General features: G+C 37.0%; 1 long non-coding RNA gene across 3 annotated transcripts in view; it reads left to right on the top strand.

The window, feature by feature from the left end:
* LOC141514932 (uncharacterized) overlaps positions 1-18,951 on the top strand; it is a 237,193-nt gene that overhangs the window by 12,095 nt on the left and 206,147 nt on the right. The window contains exons 4-6 of one of the 3 annotated variants that reach the window (XR_012476152.1): positions 1,983-3,053; positions 14,544-14,669; positions 16,773-18,380. This is a non-coding gene — a long non-coding RNA (uncharacterized LOC141514932). Of the gene's footprint in view, positions 1-1,982; positions 3,054-14,543; positions 18,381-18,951 lie in introns of those variants that run through there. The other 2 variants (XR_012476151.1, XR_012476153.1) reach the window with 2 other exon arrangements.

The raw sequence follows: 18,951 nt of genomic DNA on the forward strand, positions 1-18,951 counted from the left end.
ATACCATCATGTCATCTGCAAAGAGAGTTTTGTGTCTTCCTTCACAATTCTAATACCTTCAATTTCTTTTACTTCTCTTATTGCTGAAACTAAATTTCTAACAAAACATTGAATAATAGTGATGATAACAGGAATGCTTGTTTCACCTCTGACCTTACTGGGAATGCCTCTAATTTTTCCCAATTGCATATAATGCTTGTTGATGGTTTCAGATTATATACTCCTTATTGTTCTAAGGAACAATCCATTTATTCTTATTCTCTAGTGTTTTTTAGTAGGAATGGGTGTTGTATTATTCTTTATTTTTTATTTTTATTTTTTTAGAAATATTTATTTTGGATTTTACAATTTACCCCTCCTCCCCATTTTTGCTTCCCTCCCCTACTCCCACAGAAGGTATTCTGTTAGTCTTTACATTGTTTCCATGGTATACATTGATCTCAGTTAATTATGATGAGAGAGACATCATATCCTTAGGGAAGAAAAAGAAAATGAGATAGCAAAATTGCATAATAAGGTAATTTTTTTTTTCTAATTTGGAGGTAATAGACTTTGGTCTTTGTTCAAACTCCACAATTCTTTCTCTGGATACAGATGGTATTCTCCATTGCAGATAGCCCAAAATTGACTGTGGTTGTTACACTGAAGGAATGAGCAAGTCCATCAAGGTTGACCATCACTCCCATGTTGCTTTTGGGGTATACAGTGTTTTTCTGGTTCTGCTCATCTTGTTCAGCATTAGTTCATGCAAATCATTCCAGGCTTCCCTGAATTCCCATCCCTCCTGGTTTCTAATAGAACCATAGTGTTCCATGGCATACATATACCACAGTTTGTAAAGCCATTCCCCAACTGAAGGACATTCACTTAATTTCCAATTCTTTGCCACCACAAACAGGGCTGCTATGAATATTTTTGTACAAGTGATATTTTTACCCTTTTACATGATCTCTTCAGGGTATGGATCCAGTAGTGGTATTGCTGGATCAAAGGGTATGCACATTTTTGTTGCCCTTTGGGCATAATTCCAAATTGCTCTCCAGAAAAGTTGGATGAGTTCATAGCTCCAACAACAATGTATTAGTGTCCCAGATTTCCCACATCTCTTCGACCATTGATCAATGTCATTTTTGGTCATATTGGCCAGTCTGAGAGGTGTGATATGGTTTCTCAAAGATGCTTTAATTTTTATTTCTGTAATAAGTAATGATTTAGATGAGTGTTTCATATGACCCTGGATTGCTTTGATTTCCTCATCTGTAAATTGCCTTTGCATATTATTTGACCATTTGTCAATTGGGAAATGTCTTGTGAATATGGTATTTTTAAAAAATAACATTTTCCCTTTAATGAAAAATTATTAAAATACTTTTAATTGATATTTTATTTTTCAAATGCATGTTATAAAAGTTTTTCAACATTCATCCATAGGCATATGTATAGTTTTAAGTTGCAAAATTTCCTTTCACCCTCCCTTCCCACCCCCCTTCCATCTGTGGCAAACAGGTTAATATTGTATAAAAATATTTTTGTTAAACGTGTTAACATATTTGACAGGCAGTTATTGATTATCATGTAATAGTTTGATTTAAAATTTCTTATTTACACATATTTAACTACATCACCTTTTAAAGATATGTGAGAATTTAGCTATGTCTTTTCTGCCAAAATTATGTAGAGAATTGTACAATTCTTCAGTGATAATGAAAGGTCTACAAAATCTATTTTGTATATTCAAGACAATTCAAAGTACTGTCATTTTGGGGGAGTGGAGGAAACAATAAATAAAATGTTCTCAATTATCTTAGCCAGAGTGACCTATATTTACATGTATTTGGATAAGCTAATTTTATATATTAAAAACTAGAAAAGATGATTTGTGCTAACCTTAATTTCCAATGTATCCATATTAGTGTTAATTTATATTCATAATAGCTTCTCTTTCTCATTAAGTTTTAATAATGTCTTTATTCCTCTTTAAGTACTTTCAAAATTAGACTGTGATGAGGAATTCGAGATCCATAGAGGTTACATGGTCATCTAAGTTGCGATATGACACAGGAACTCTGGGAATAAGAACACCTCTAAGATCACTGGTCCTGCTTCAAGCCCAACCCTCATAGCCACCATCCAGGAAAAGAACTCCAATGGAGAACGATGCAAGCTATCCCCACAAACTACCAACCAGCTGACATTTACAGAGCAGACAAGCCAGCCTAGCTAAAGGAGCAGAGTCCCTGAGTAAAAGATGGGAAACGCTTTATACCAGGCAAGCTAAATCATTTGTTTTGCTATCCTGACAACTATCATAACTCTGACTTCTATGGTGCCAGACTGGAGCTTTAAATCCAAGAATGTTGGAAAAAATTCTGTCCCCCAAAATATGAGAACTATTTTTAGACCAGTCACTACAATCATTAAGAGAAGAAATCATTGTGAAGAAAAGTCCTTCTTCATCACCTCCAGAAGTAACTTTATCAGCTCCCAGCAACAGATTGGCACAAGGGATCTGAGAGTAGCAGCAAACCTCAAATAGCCTATTTATATAATCCACCCTTCACAATCACAAAAGAAGAGGCTCCTCTGGAGAAGGAAACAGCCATATCCACAAACTGCAAATTACTACTTGTATGGTAGGCAATCTAGTCTAGTTGGAAAAACCGAGCATCCTGAGAAGTAGGAGGAAATAGTTTGTATCAGAGAGGTCAAATTATCAGCTCCACCTTGAATGCCATTTCTTCACAAACCCTATATCTAACAATTTTGGGAATAGCAATCCTGTAGCCAACATGCTGGAAAGTAATGCTTGTGATGATAAATACTGGCATTGGCTCCTAATGGTACTATTGTCACATCTATTGAAGACCCAGAAAAGAAATCTCTTATTATCAAAGTCCTTAACAATGTCAAAAGTTCAAGATCAGAAATTTACATTGTTTTATCAGTGAAAACTGCATTAAAGAACTTTTTTTTTGCTTTGCTGCTGCATCTTAAGGATTTCCATTTCTTTGAAGCTAAAATGTCCAACATTATGTGTTTCTCTTCATTAGAAGGTGAGTTCTTGCAGAGAAGGGATTGTCCTACTTTCCTATATCTGTCCCCAGTGATTAACATAGTATTCTGCATATGATAATTATTTAATAATTGTTTTATTCATTCACTCCTTCAAGATCCAGATCAAGAACTCAGACCCAATTCTTTGGTTTTCAAAGAAATCACTTTCCCCCTCTTCATATTTGTATGGTTGCCTATGATTGGGGGTATACTCATTGAATGGCAGTGGGCAAAATAAAACTTTGTTTCAAACTTTGTCAGTGCAGTATGTACCTGTATTGAGAAAAACATAGAACTTGATTGTTGGTAGTTACACCTTGGTAGAAAAATTGTCTAAATTGTTGAAGCTGAAAAAACAAATTATGCAATGGTTAACATTCTATTGATGCAGGGGGTGGCTAGGTGGCGCAGTGAATAAAGCACCGGCCCTGGAGTCAGGACTACCTGGGTTCAAATCCGGTCTCAGACACTTAATAAAAACCTAGCTGTGTGGCCTTGGGCAAGCCACTTAACCCCATTTGCCTTGCAAAAACCTAAAAAAACAAAAAAACAAAAAAAAATTCTAGTGATGCACTTTTGAAATCTCTCAATCTTGGTAAGATGAATCAGTATCTTCCCTCTATTGGTCTAGATTTCCAGAATACTAGCCACCATCAACATACAATGAAGTTCACACCCATAATATTGTCTAAGATGACACAAAAAATAAAAATTGCAAATATTGGAGGGAATTGGAAAAACTGAAAAACCTAGTGTATTGTTAGTAGGGTTGTGAACTGATCCAATCACTCTGAACAACAATTTGGAACTATTCATCCAACAGTACCACTATAAGATCTCTTTCCCTGCCAGACAAAAAAGGGAAGAACAACTATTTGAAGGAACAAAAATGTAGCAGTGATTTTTTAATTGTAGCTGAGAATTGGAAATTGAGGGGATACTTATAACTGGGGAATGGTTTGAATGAGTTCTGATATATTGTTGTAATGGAATTAGAGTACTATATTAAGTTGGATGGAAAACCTTCCATGAACTGATACATAGTGAAGTGAGAAGGACCAGGAGAACATTATATATGGTAATAGCAGTATTGTACAAATGCACAACAGTGAATGACTTAGCAATACAATGATCCAAGAGAGTCCTGAAGCAGTCATGATGAAAAATGCTGGCTACATCTAGAGAAAGAGCTGTTGTCAACTGAATTTTGATCAAAGTCTATTTTTTAAAAAAAAGAGATGATTTCAGGGGAAAATAGTCATAGAATCTGTTAGCATTTCTACAACTTTTTTGAATAATCTTAATAGCTTGAACTTTTTAAACTAAAATATGAAGATCTTTGACATTCTTATTTCAAAAACTACTTTGCATGGTAATCTTTTGCATTGTTCATTATTAGATTCAGGTAATTCTCATGGTTATAGTATTGTGACAAGTGTCTGGGATTGGATTCAAACTCTGCTCCTCCTGACTCCAAGGTCAGTGCTATCCACTGTGCCACCATGCTGCCCATATTGTTTATAATTCGTATTGGTAATATAATTCCATTCCATATTATATATATATATGAAGATAAATTAATCAGATACTTTTGCAAAGTATCTAATTTTTGTCTGTATGTCTAGTTCAGCTTAATAACTTTTGTGCCACAAAACAGAAGGGATATCAAACTGACACAATTCTTTTTTTTTTTTTCCAAGGCAGTGGGGTTAAGTGGCTTGCCCAGGGCCACACAGCTTGGTAATTATTAAGTGTCTGAGGCTGGATTTGAACTCAGGTACTCCTGACTCCAGGGCCAGTGTTCTATCCATTGCACCACCTAGCTGCCCCAAACTGACACAATTCTGATCTTTATTCCATTTTCAATATGACCATGTAATTGCTAATTATACACTATATTTTGGTACCATCATTATTTAGAGTAGGTTGGGTATTTTCTAATTAAAAAAATGAGAGTTCAACCATAGGACTTAAGTTGCTTGAGGTTCTGTGCCACAAGTGGCTCCTGAGAAATAGTAATCACCTTGGACATAGCATATGACTGCCTCTTTGAATTATGGCTGTGCTATGAAATGAGCCTGAAGGCAATGTTCCACTTCCCTATATTTGATGGGATTAGAGCTTTCATGCTTTTAAGAATTTTGTCTAATAATATGGTGGTACATTAACTGAAAATAGAATAATTTGCAAAGTTCATGAGCTGTTTTCTATGGAGAGGAAAACAGTATGGTAAAAATAAGAAAAATAAAATCACTGGGGAAGAAATTCCATAATGGGCATTTCAAGAAAAGTTCAGCACCAGGGCACCATGTTTTAAAGTTTGTCAAAATAATTAACAGTAACTATCAAAATTCAAGGTAGGCTCACTTGCACTAAAAATCTGGATTCAGATTCATCTTCAACATTTGCTTTCTTTTGCCAGGAAAGAATTTAAAATCTTGTGAATATATATTTCTTTTTTGATTTCAGTATAGTTTATTTTTATTCTGGGACTGTCACAACAGTGTATCAAAGAAAGAGGGTATGTAGCCTTTGATGACATCCAAAAGAATACTATTCAATATAAAGTTTGAATGACCAGGAGTAAAACAAGATAGTTTGCAAAAGTATAAATAAGTCCTAAAGAGATATTACAATATATATTCATAGCTACCAAAGTGCCCCATCATTAGAAGTGTTACAAAAATGAATGAATTTAAGTGTTTATATGCATGTATCACTGAGAAAAAGTAAGACAGCTCAGGCTTACAAAAGGTTCACATTTTTATTTGAGGATGTGCAAAACATAAAGAACAGCCCCCCCTACACACACACACACACACACTTGCCACCATGTTGAAGGTGGGTGATGGGGCAGAATGGAGGGTCCAAATGGAAGAGGATTCTGGTTCTCTCCTGCAAGGAAAGAAAGGTTTAGGGTCCTTTAAGGATGGGAGGAGAGAAAAAGGGAATTGGCAAAAAGGAAGAGAATGAAGGGCCTATGTATCACCTCAGGTCCCCTAGGGCTCTTGTGGATTCTGGGCAAGGTGAGGATAAGGCAGATAATTGCTAGCTGCTACCCCACAAAAAATATTAAACAGGACCATAAGATGATAGAGGGCAACCCGACAGAAAAATATGAAGATTCCCATTTCAAATTGGGATTGTATTAGATGGCCTCTAAAGTTCCAACTCAAAAGAGTCTTAATCTGGAACTTTTCTTTAGAATGTAGAAAAGCAAGTCCAAATTTACTTTAACTTGATAACAATTTTTAAAAAGTGTTAAATGTCCATTTTGAAAGATGTTTTATCATCCTTGCTATTTATATTATTGCAGGTATGTTTTATATTGTTTTCCTGGTTGTTCATTTTGTATTTATATAAATATTCTCTTGCTTTTATCTAGTCATCAATTCTAATTACACAGTCATGTTCCATTACATTACGAGACCACAGTTTAACAAGTCAAGTGGCGACCACGTCTTTTCTAGTTATTTGCTACTACAAAAGTGTTACTATGAATATTTTGGTATATCCCAGACCTTTTTTGCCATTAGGTAAAATGACTTCATTGGACTATATGCTTAGCAAAGAGATAAATAATTCTAAAGCACCAGAGAAATGACTTCTTTTGAAAAGTTTTGAAAAAAGTTAATATAAGTATAAGTTGCAAAAGCATATTATTTTGTTTTGTTTTGGTTTTGGAAGGCAAGGTTCCACAGTCACACAGCTAGGTGATTATTTAAGTGGCTGAGGCCAGATTTGAAGTCAGGTCCTCATGACTCCAGGGTTGGTGCTCTATCCACTGCACCACCTACCTGCCCATAAGGAGGGCACATTCTATTCAAATTCTGTGACATCTTTGAATTAGCTTATTTAACTTCCAGTTAAGTTTTAGATCCATCTCTCCATGGCCCTTAATTGCATGTGGTTTTTTTTTTGTGGTCTGCAAAGGATGCAGTCAATATTTCTGCCTTACTGCAGTTGAGATTTTTATGCCCTAGTACCCAGTCAATTTTTGGGTAGGTGCCATTTAGCACTGAGAAAGAAGAATATTCCTTTCTATCATTCAGTTTCCTCCAGAGGTCTATCATATCTAAGTTTTCTAACATTCTGTTCACCTCCTCAACTTCTTGTTTATTTTATGATTGGATTTATCTAATCCTAAGAGAGGGAAGTTGAGTTTTACTCTCTATGTGCCTTGGCTTTTCTTTTGCCATCTTGGCCGGAAATCACCTTAATATATTCCCTTTTGAGATTATCCTTCAATTTATCCTTGTAAATATGTCTTCTTTGTACATCATTTGCATGTTCTCTCCCATTTGATTGTAAATTCATTTGAGAAGAGAAACCATCTTTTACTTTTCTTTGTATCTGCTGTGCTTTAGCACAGTATCTGGCAACTAGCCTAGAAGGCTCCTTTATAAACAATTGTTCATTTAAAAAAACAAGAATGATCAGAGGAGCTGAGTTCACGTCTGCAGTTTCAAGTTAAAAAAGGCCTTTATTGCCACTGCATTTCCAAAACTTGGGTATTGCAGTCATGGAGTGAGGAGGACTCATGGAAGCAAAATGTATATGCAGCCTGACCAAAAGACACTAGTCTTCTGTGTTTAAAAGATTATACTCTGCTGGGAGTATGGTACTTACTCCATTTGCTAATGGAAAACAACTCTTGGAGATAATGTTCTTTAATTTGAATGTCTGGAATTTTACTTTAGAATTATTTTTCCTAATTAGTGATGCTTTGCATTGTCCCTACAATTTTCTTATTCCTTAAAAGCAACAAGAAGAATAGATACTGAGGGGCAGCTAGATGGTGCAATGGATAGATATTTGGCCTTGGAGTCAGAGGACTTGAGTTCAAATGTGGCACACATTATGTGACCTTAGGCAAGTCACTTAACCTCATTGCCCACAAAAACAAAAAAAAAATTTAAAAAATAAAAGATAATGATCTTCCATGGGCATGGAACATCATTATAACCATAGGGTCTTGTGGATTAGTAAATTTAAATTTGGCTTTTGAATGAACTAAGTAATTTTACTTTGAACCTGAGATGGCCAGTGACCTTGAGAGAGCATAAATTATGGTTTGATTTCCTTTTCATTACCCTCTGAAGAAGCCCATTTTCCTATAATCATCATCATCATTTTGTATTTGATATTCTAGCAAAATCTATGATGCCTATTAGAACATAACGTTAATTTTAATTTCTTTGTTAATAGAGTTAAGGCTAGCCCTACCAATCTTATTGTGTTGTTGAGAAGGAATAAAACATGCAAGCATTTATGTCAGGCAATAATAAAAGTTTTCCAAATATTTCATTTTATCTTCATAACAGCTCTGGAAGGTAGGGGTCATTATCAGTATTTTATAGATGAAGAAACTTAAGACAGGTTAAATTACTTGCTCAGGGTTACACAGAGAGGAAGTATCTGGGGTTGAATTTTTGAACTCAGGATTTTGACCTGTTAAACCCAATATTCTACTGGGCCATGTAGATTCAGTCAGATAATAGATGTGAAAGCAAAAGACGAAGGCAATATAATTATATCTTTAAAACCACAGTCCATTGCAGCTTTTTATTCTATGAGAGGAAGACAAACTAAGCAAAACATAAATGAAACATGTTAGTGGTGTTCCTAAATAGAGGTTTGGGAGATAATAACTTCGAATTCATCTCAAGATAAACTGGATTTTCATTGATAAATCTCAGATTATTCTTCATTGTTAATATTCATTACTTCATTTCTTGTGTTATTCTTGACAAGCTCTCCATTGTGAACTATGATTTCTTTATGAGTTTTGTTTCTTAGGATAATTTCTTGCTATATCCTTTGGTCTTCAGTTGTATTGGGAGGGAAAAAAAAATGAAGGCCGGACCCTAGAATTTTCAAAAGACATCCTAGTTTCAAAAAATTAGAAGTTCTGATTTTCTTCCTTTCCTGAAGAATTTAAAGTCATTTACTGAGATTATCTTATTTATCCCCTTTGAAGAAGCTAGGAATCTTTAGTTTTGCATCCATTTTAGAGATTAAACAAAAAAGCCCAATTTAAATCACAGGCAAAATTTCCTTTATAATTGATTTGCCTAGGGGAAGCTAGGTGGTAGAGTGGATAGAGCAAAGGCGCAGGAATCAGAAGGACCTGAGTTCATATTCCAACTTGGACACTGAATACTTGCTTAACTCTATGACCTGGGGCAAGTCACTTAACCTCATTGCCTTGCAAAAACCAAACAATAATTGCTTCAGTAGTTTAAAGGTCAACCAAAAACCCATCAGTCACTAGAGGCCTTTGCAGAGTTGCTTCTAATTTGCTGGATTTCATGGTTAGATGCATTCTCTCCTCAAAAATCACCTTTTTACTGTAAGTCTCTTAGACTCTTGATAATCTTTGTTTTGCCTACTGATTTCATTTTGGCAAGTTGATAGCTTTGTATGTGAAATCTGTTTTGATGTCCCTTTTATTTTTATCGATGTTTAAAATCTTTTAAATTCTACATACCTGACATCTTCATGTAGTAAGAAATCCAAAAGGTGCTTTTTTTGCCTTCTCTGTTTTCCCCCTCATCTTAAAACTGAGATAAAGCTATAATTTGCAAAAATAGGAATAATAGTTCTCAATAGTTGACTTGAGTAAGCTTTAATTGAATTGATTAGTTTAGCTCACAAAACAGCAAATGAAAAATTCCTATAAAAGACATCTTTGCTAAGCTATTCAGTTATACAGTGCATATTTCCAGTTTTTTAAAGGCTTTTTAATTATCCGACTCACTGACCAATAAATTTTTTTGTCCAAAATCTGGAAAATCCAGAAAATCCCACTTATTAGGAAATCTGATTTAAGATTTTACCTTACACTTGCCTGTTAGTGTTTCATCTTGGTAAAGTTTTATCCATTCCATCACACATTACTGTATTATATGTTTTATATTCAGTTCAACTTTATCTAATACATTGGCAGAATGAAATGATCCACATAAATTAATTTTGCAGATAACCAGTCTTGCCATCTTAAGTGGCATTCTTTTAAAATTTTGCCAATTTATATGAAATATTTTTTTTTACTTTTTAAACTTCCAGTTTTTATTATCAGAGATTTTTTTTTTCCTCTTTTCTTTATTTCCTGCTATGGTAGATGGGGAAGAGAGGTTAAACACAATTATAGAGTCTCAGATTTGGAAGAAACTTCAAAAGTCATCTAGTCCAACACAGACCTGAGTAAGAATCCACTCTACAATATATTTGAAAACTGGTCATCCCAATCTGCTTCTAGAGTGGAGAGTCCACAACTTAAGTCAGTTCATTCCACTTTTGTCTAATGTTTAGGAAGCATTTCTTTACTTTCATTTCCCTCCATCATTCCTGTGTCTTCTCTCTGGGGCTAAATAGAATATGTCTAAATCTGTCTTTCACATAACAACTCTTCAAATACTTGATGTCAACTTTCATGCCCCCCAAAGCTTTTCTTCACCAGATTAATCTCCCTATTTTTTTTCTCATTTTGTACAAATGGTTTTTTTTACATTAATAAAATATTCTTGTTTAAGAGTAAATGAAATACCCCCTCCCCCCATAGAGACATGCTTGAGCGATAAAGTAAAGGGGAGAGAAAAAAAATTAAAATAAAAAAAATAATAGTAATAACTGTAGGTATGGCCAGGTGGCACAATGGACGAAGCACCAGCCCTGGAACCACGAGCACCCAAGCCCACATCCAGCCCCGTAGACCCAACAATCACCCAGCCATGTGACATACAAGCCACCCAATCCCTACTGCCCTGCAAAAACCAAAAAGAAAAAAAAAAGACCCAAAATAAAATAATAATAGTAGGGGTGACTGGGTGGCGAACAGAGCATTGGCCCTTGAACCAGGAGCACCCACGTCCAAATCCGGCCTCAGACAACCAACAATCACCTGGCCATGCGTCTCCAGGCAGGCCACCCAGCCCCATTTGCCCTGCCACCCTCCCCCAAATAATAATAATAATAATAAATGTGCTTCAGTCTTTGTTCCAACACCAACAACTCTGTCATGGGTGGATCACATTCTTTATGGTAAGTCCATCGCAAAAGTTGCTTCCATATTTTTCCAACGTTGCCATTGCTGATCGCAACTCCCTCCTTTCTTATTTCTCCACTACCATGTACTCTATTTTCTCTCTCCTTTTACTCTGACTCTGCTGTAGGGTCGCTGAGTGGCACAGCAGACAGATCCCTTATCCTGGGGCCAAGAGGCTCTGAGCCCCACTACCACCCCTTAGGCCCAGCATCCACCTGGCCCTATGGTCCCAGACAGGCCATCCATTCCCAACCCCTTGCAAGAAGTAAAAAAGAAAATGTGTTATATCTGACCACTTTCCCCCCATGGTCCATCCTCTCCTCCTTTATTCACATCCTCATCCCTTCCCCATGCTTCCCCCTCCTTCTTACTCCAGATGCCTATACCCCATTGAGTATATATGCTGTTTCTTCTCCTAGCCATCTCCGATGAGAGCAAAGGTTCCCTCGTTCCCCCTTGCCTCCCCCCTTCATATCATTGTAATAGCTCATTGTAATAAAAAAAAATTATGTGAAATATCTCGGACTATTCCCCCTCTCTTTTTTCTTTCTCCCATTCCATTTCCCTTTTTTTCTATTGACTCCATTTTTACACCATATTTTATCTTCGAATTCAGCTTTCTCCAGTTCTTCAACTATAAAAGCTCCCTCTACCTGTTCTATTAACTGAGAAGATTCATATGAGTATTATCAGTATCATTTTTCTATACATGCAGTCCTCATTAAGTCCCTCATATTTCCTCCCTCTCCTCCAATCTCCATGCTTCATCTGAGTCCTGTATCTGAAGATAAAACTTTCTGTTCAGCTCTGGCCATTCCAAAAGGAACATTTGAAATTCCCCTGGTTCATTGAAAGTCCATGTTTTTCCTTGGAAGAGGACATTCAGCCTTGCTGGGTAGTTCATTCTTGGCTGCATTCTAAGCTCTTTTGCCTTCCAGTATATTGTATTCCAAGCCCTACGAGCTTCCAATGTACTTGCTGCTAAGTCCTGTGTGATCCTGACTGCAGCTCCACGATATTTGAACTGTGTCCTTCTGGCTGCTTGTAATATTTTCTCTTTGACTTGGGAATTCTAGAACTTGGCTATAATATTCCTATGGGTTGTTTTTTTGGGATCTCTTTCTCAGGGGGATCGGTGGATTCTCTCCATTTCTATTTTGCCCTCTGCTTCTAGAATATCAGGGCAATTTTCCTGTAGTAATTCTTTGAAAATGATGTCAAGGCTCTTTTCCTGATCATGACTTTCAGGTATTCCAATAATTTTTAAATTACCTTTCCTAAATCTGTTTTCCATATCAGTTGTTTTTTTCAATGAGATATTTCACATTTTCTTCTAATTTTTCATTTTTTTTGGTTTTGAAGTATTGATTCCTGATTTCTGGTAAATTCATCAATCTCCCTGAATTCTATTCTTTGTCTGAAGGATTTGTTCTCCTCAGAGAGTTTTCTTATCTCTTTTTCCATATGGCCAATTCTGCTTTTTAAAGCATTCTCCTCCATAACTTTTTGAATTGTTTTATCCATTTGACCTAAGCTGGTTTTTAGCATGATATTTTCTTCAGCTTTTTTTTTTGGATTTCCTTGACTAAGCTGCTGACTTCATTTTCATGTTTTTCCTGCATCTCTCCTTTCTCTTCCCAGTTTTTTCTTCTAACTCCTTCATTTGATTTTCAAAGTCTTTTCTGAGCTCTGTCATAGCCTGAGCCCAATTTCTGTTTTTCTTGGGAGTCTTTAGATGCAGGAGCTTGTGCTTCCTCATCTTCAGACTGAGTATTTTGATCCTTCTTGGGCTCATTTGCCAAATATTTCTCAATGGTGTTCCTCTTATTTCTCTGCTTGCTCATTTTCCCAGCCTGGGCCTGGTTTTGGCGGTGCTTCCTGAGCTTTTGGGACACTCTCACAAGGGTCTCAGTGTGTGAGGCTCTGTCCTCCCTCCTGGTCTGTGAATGACCAGAAGCACCCCCCCTCTGCCATGGGGCTGAGGTGGGGGGGGGGTCCCTGCTGTTCTATGGGGGGGCCTAGACTTCAATCAGGATCTGAATGTGTTCAGAGCCCCAAAGTCCTGTTCCAGGGGCAGAGGACATAGCTCTGCAGTCTCTCTCTTCACTCCCCTCCCTCAGCTCAATGGGCTCATGCCCTGGGGGCTCCTGCTTACCAGCTCCACCAGCTTCTGTTTCCTGGATCTGGGCTGCTGAAAGGCCACACTGCTGGCTTTGCCCTGAGGGCTGGGCTCCAGGTGCTCGCTCTGGCACAGGTCCCCTGCTGTTCCCCCACTTTGTGCCGGGTGCTCCCCGGGGTGTAGCTCCGGAGACTCCCCTGCTGCTGTGAGCTGGGGCTCCCAGTGCCCTGGGGCTGCCTCCGGGAGGCTGAAGTTCTTTCACTCTGGCAGGCAGCCCCTCCGACCCCGGGGAGCAAAGCCTTTCTGCTCTTTTCCAGGTTACCTTGAGTAGGAGAACTGCCGCACTGGGTCCCTCTGTGGGTTCTGTCTCTCGAAAGTTTAGTTAGAGTCTTTAGTTTATAAGTTTTATCAGAGAGCCCCTAAGACTGGATCTTTTCTTGTCGCCATCTTCCAAACCTTTTCTGAAATACTTCTTAAACAGTATTCTAAACCTAGCATTGAAATCTTTTTTGGGGCATTATCATGAATATTGATCATTACACTTTTTTTTTGTAAGGCAAATGATATTAAGTGGCTTGCCCAAAGCCACACAGCTAGGTAATTATTGTCTGAGACCATATTTGAACTCAGATACTCCTGACTCCAGAGCCATTGCTTTATCCAATGTGCCATCTAGCCACTCCTCATATTTCTTTTTTTAACTTTGCTTGTTTAATGTGTGTTCTAGAATCTTATCAAGTGTCTATTCTTAGGTTTCCATTTTTAATATGCAAGGGTTGTAAACCTAGATGTTAATTTGAAAACTAGTTAATTAAATCCATCGAACTATTGTTTGATTGTTTTCTATTCAAAGTTATTTATGTTATATATATATATATATATATATACACACATACATATATAGAGGGAGGAACATTTATTATAAACCATGACTATGATCTTAAATATAATTCTGTATTTTATGTAATTGACTTGAAAATGGATACTTTTAGAAAGTCTAATTAAATGTGTACATTGCAAATGCTTTCAACTTTCCTTCAATTCCCCCTCTTGCCTTAAATAAATGAAAGCTATTTTCATCTGTAAGATACTATATTTTATTATATTTTAATATAAGATATATTTTATGAATATAATATTAAACCTCAGTTTGAATCCATCCTTGGGCTCTTAACTAGCTATACAATCCTGGACAAATCACATTACTTCTTATGTTGTGAAACTTTAAAGTACTAGATATAGGTTAGCCACTGTTAAGTTTTTATTTTATGGTACTGTTATGTATTTTATACAATTGATACTATACTATTTATGTGTTTGCAGAAGGATGCAGATAATCTTGATGACCTCCCTCAAGTCGACTGACACATCTGTAAAGGATTATTATGATTCCCTCAGTTCCTAATTATATTATGTTTTTGTTTGAACCACTTTATACTGATTGAAAAGGTAAGAAAAAAAATATTAAACAGAAATTGGAGATCTGTGTACATACAAAACGGTATCACTGAAATCTTACTCCATCGACTCATGATAAAGTATAATTAACTTTGGGTTCTTGGAAGATCTGACATTAGTCTAATTTGTGACAGGTCTTGCCAGCAAACATTCTAGTCAATTTTTTAATTCTATGTTTTTTCTTTCTTTTTCTTGTACATATACACACTATATTGGATTTTTTGCTGTTATGGGAAGGGAGGGAAGGGAGGGTAGTAGAAAAATGTGAAACACAAAAGTTTGCAAGAGGATGAATATTGAAAATTATCTTTGTGTATGGTTGGACAAAATAATTTTTAAAAATAAAATATGTAATATTTTTTATTGTCCACAGTGTCCAAAGGAAAATAGGTTACTTTCAAATTCAATGAAAAATCTATTGGCACAATATTTTGGTGTATAACTTTTGGAGTTATTTATGGATCTTATTTTATTGATGCCAGTGTTTCTGAATACTAAGAATACTGCTATTACTCTGAGATTTTAAAATACTAGCATTTTAATTTCCTTGGATATGTCTCTACAGATTCCATTAACGTTTTGAAAATTCAAGCTGTAATTCTTAAATATGAATGATTAGTAAAACTTCTGAAAGGACAATATACACAACTGACAGGAAAAAGTTGAGTTTAGAAAAGATTATTAGACTAGAAGAATTATCAGAAACTAAAGAAATGAAATCCCATCTAGAGAAACAAAAAGGTGAATGGAACAGAGAAGTCTGGAGTCTCAAGTATGGAATTCAAGATTTTGAATAAGACCACCAGAAAGCATTTTACTTACATTGAAGCATTGTGACAGAGGATTTGAGGTTAGGCAGGCAAAAATGATATATCTTTAAAATAATTATATAAAGAACCCAATATAATCCTTTTTTCTCTATGGAGCTTGATCCATCTTCCTATTGGGAATTATTTCCAATGAGTGCCCACTATTAATGAAGTACTGAAAATAAACCAAACAAAGTCTCTAATGAAAATCTCATGTTTTTGCTGTCAATCACTTCAAATAGTGATTGCCACTCCAGAGAGTTATCTTGAATCTTAATAATATGGGCAGGACCTTTGACTCCTCAGGCACCTCCATGTAGGATGCTGTCTCCATCAGAAATGCTTTCTTCAAATCCTAAGGACAATATCAGAAGCTTTTTTGTCCTTTATTTTCAAAGTCGATCATGACATCAGGGTAGGGATGCCATGCCAAGCAGGTGGATTGAATTTGAGTGAAGGGTTGCTCTGCTAAGTCACTAGTCTCACTTTATTCTCCAGAGTCATCTGGGTTCAATGGCCAGCTAAGAATCAGGATGACTGGAGATAATCCTGGATGCAAGGCAATAAGGGCTAAGTAACTTTTCCAAAGTCACACAGGTAGCAAATATCTGAGGCCACATTTATTTGAACTCAGTTCCTTCTGACCTCAGGGATGCACTCTACTCACTGCACCATCTATCCCTATAGGCAGACCCTTAGACTAGTGTTGAACTAGGAATACTGGTAGGTATATTAAAAGGTAAAAAAGAATCTTGAAAATCAAATTTTCTGATTTCATCTCACAGAGTTCACTGCAACATTTCATTTTGAATATTTTAAAATTATAGCATGATTTCATGAAGTAGTTTTTTTCCCCAAAATGAAGTATGGCACCAACTCTGAATAATCAATAATAATGGGAAAATGTAGAAATTTTCCCCACACCTAATTTTCATTCTGAATTTTAGCAACACCCCTCCTCTGAAACTAATTGCATATTTAAATTATCAGGACTTTTGTCCTTCATTTTTAGGTCTAATTGTGATCCGTTTGCTGCAGTGATACAAATGTTGACCAAACTCAACACAAATGGCTTCATTGACTTTATGGCTTCTTTTCTTTGAGTTAAATGATCCCTCTTAAGACCATGTGACTTGTACTGAAGAAAAACCCTGATTCTAATTAATGTCTCTGCCCTTTTTGTACCAAGGGGGCAACTTAGCCCTAAGGTGAGAAAGCAGTGCATCCAAGGTAGTGGTAACATCATCTTCCTTAACTGTTTTTTTTCTTTCCTGTTTCATGGAAGAGAATAAAATCATTTACAAGAAGAAAGAAAAATTTTAGTGGAAACTTTTCATTTCCTTCCCATTGATTTTGGGAAGAACCAATAGAAGAAAAGAAAGACCGAAGGAAACTCCACAGAATCCCAATGGACTTCAGGCTCCAGGGACATCAGAGAATTGTTCTGCTTGATAGTGTAAGGTATTGTTTTGCCAGGAACCATGATGTCATCATTGTATATAATTCCCATTGAGGAAATTTCTACCAATGCAGATTGGCACTTTTCCAGTTTCCATTTTTATCAAGTAGCCTGGGACACTATGTTCATTGTCTTGCCTTGGTCATACAGCCAATTTACCAGACTTGGGACTTGTTAATTCAAAAAGTGTACCCATGTATAAGATATGGTGCTATCCCTCAAGGTGAAGAATACATACATCTAATTATTTTGTAAAATTGCTTGCCTGCTTCCCTTCCTCCCCCATCCTAATGCAATCAAGGGAGAGGGTTTGCTTGTGTTTTTCCCACAGATTGCACTGCTCTGCCATAGATTCCTGACCATCTGATCTAATCCGACAATCACCAGCAGCAGCAGCAACAGCCCCCCCCCTTCCAGATCGCCTAGCTCTGTAGCAGCCCTACCCAAAGGAATGCAAAGAATGTCTCTAAACAACAATAGACAAAACCCAAGACTCAGAGGACTGAAGGGGGGAAAGACGATCCCCCAACCTCCCCACAGCACTCCAGGACTAGCTCTTTACCTTGGCAAAAAGAGCAATGGATTTTTAAACTCAGAACACTTGTCTCTTCACCAACTCCTTGTTACTATGCTATTCCTGCTGAACACCCCAAAGCATGGGTCACCCCTCCATGTGCACTTATCCCCTTCCCCCCATTCTTTTACCCATGGGTCACGATGTGTCTCTTCCCTGCTTACTAGCCCCAGAATTTCAGAACCTTGTACCCTGGACCTAGATTACCGAATGACCTCACAACCCTCCCTGCCCTTTTCTCCCTGACACTGGACACCCCCCCCCCCCCAGTTTCTACAGATCCCTGGACCCTGTGTAAAAAGCTGCTGTGCATTTCACAGTGTTTATTATGACTATCCAGGCCCTCCGGGCCCTTAATGAAAAACAAGGGGTGATGTGGGAACACAGGCTATTCTAACAGCCATCACACAAATCATTTCCAAGTAAACCACCACCTGGACAATCTCAGGAGCTGGCACGCCACCCTGAGAGATAAGGTGCACCAGAGTCCTTGGGAGTTGGACACTCCACCCCACAGACCAAGGGCACTAGACACAGCTGTGTTTTCTCACCTCCACCCTAACATACCCCCTTATCCTGTATGCTGCACATACCCTGCCTGTGCATCCCCCCCCATTCCCTCATTATTCTTTGTTCTACCCCGGAAAACTTAACAGTATATATGTAATAGCTAAGCAGTAATAAAATTGAGCTGGAGGCATAAGGCATTAGTGGCTTGATGCCTTATACTCAGCTCCCCTCTGGGAGGGAGTTTGCTGCTGTGGGCCCCAAGGTGAAGCAAGCCACAACAAAGTTATTGAATTTTTGTAAGCTGTCACTGGAACATTTTTATATTATTTCGTTGTACCATGTTTGAAGTTTTTATAGTGTAATAAATGTATTTTTGTAAGTAAACAAAGGTAAATTTCTCATAGTTCTTGTTACATGCTATAGCAACACTTGTTTTTGTTTGTGGCATGAAAAACAAATCCGATTACAAATTCTGTTTTTATTTTTTTGTTTAGTTTTTTAATCTAAATTGTACAATCCTTTGCTTCAGACTGTCAGTTTAAACTGAATTGCATTACATTAACTGAAAAGAGTGTATTTCCTAAAGCATTGTTATGTTTTATTGTGATAATATAACAAAAATACTCTTTCCTTCAGAAGTTTTAGGGGAGGCCAAGGTATGGCAGTGGCAAACTTAGAATTCCAGGCAAAACTAGAGAACCAGAGAGCAGAGAGATAGATGATTAGGGTCATCCAAATGTGATCTACTTGGGGATCTCATTATCATTACTTGTCACTATCCCTGGCCCACCAAAGGTGCTTAATCTCTAAGCTTTTAGCATGTTAATACTTAGTACTTACATCTGCAGGGGGTAACCTTTTCCAGTGTAGGTCAGTGTCCTCCAACTAGATAAGCACATAACTGAGATAAATGTGTGGGAA

This window comes from Macrotis lagotis, chromosome 2, assembly GCF_037893015.1.
Source record: "Macrotis lagotis isolate mMagLag1 chromosome 2, bilby.v1.9.chrom.fasta, whole genome shotgun sequence".
In the NCBI taxonomy this organism is placed as follows: Eukaryota; Metazoa; Chordata; class Mammalia; order Peramelemorphia; family Peramelidae; genus Macrotis; species Macrotis lagotis.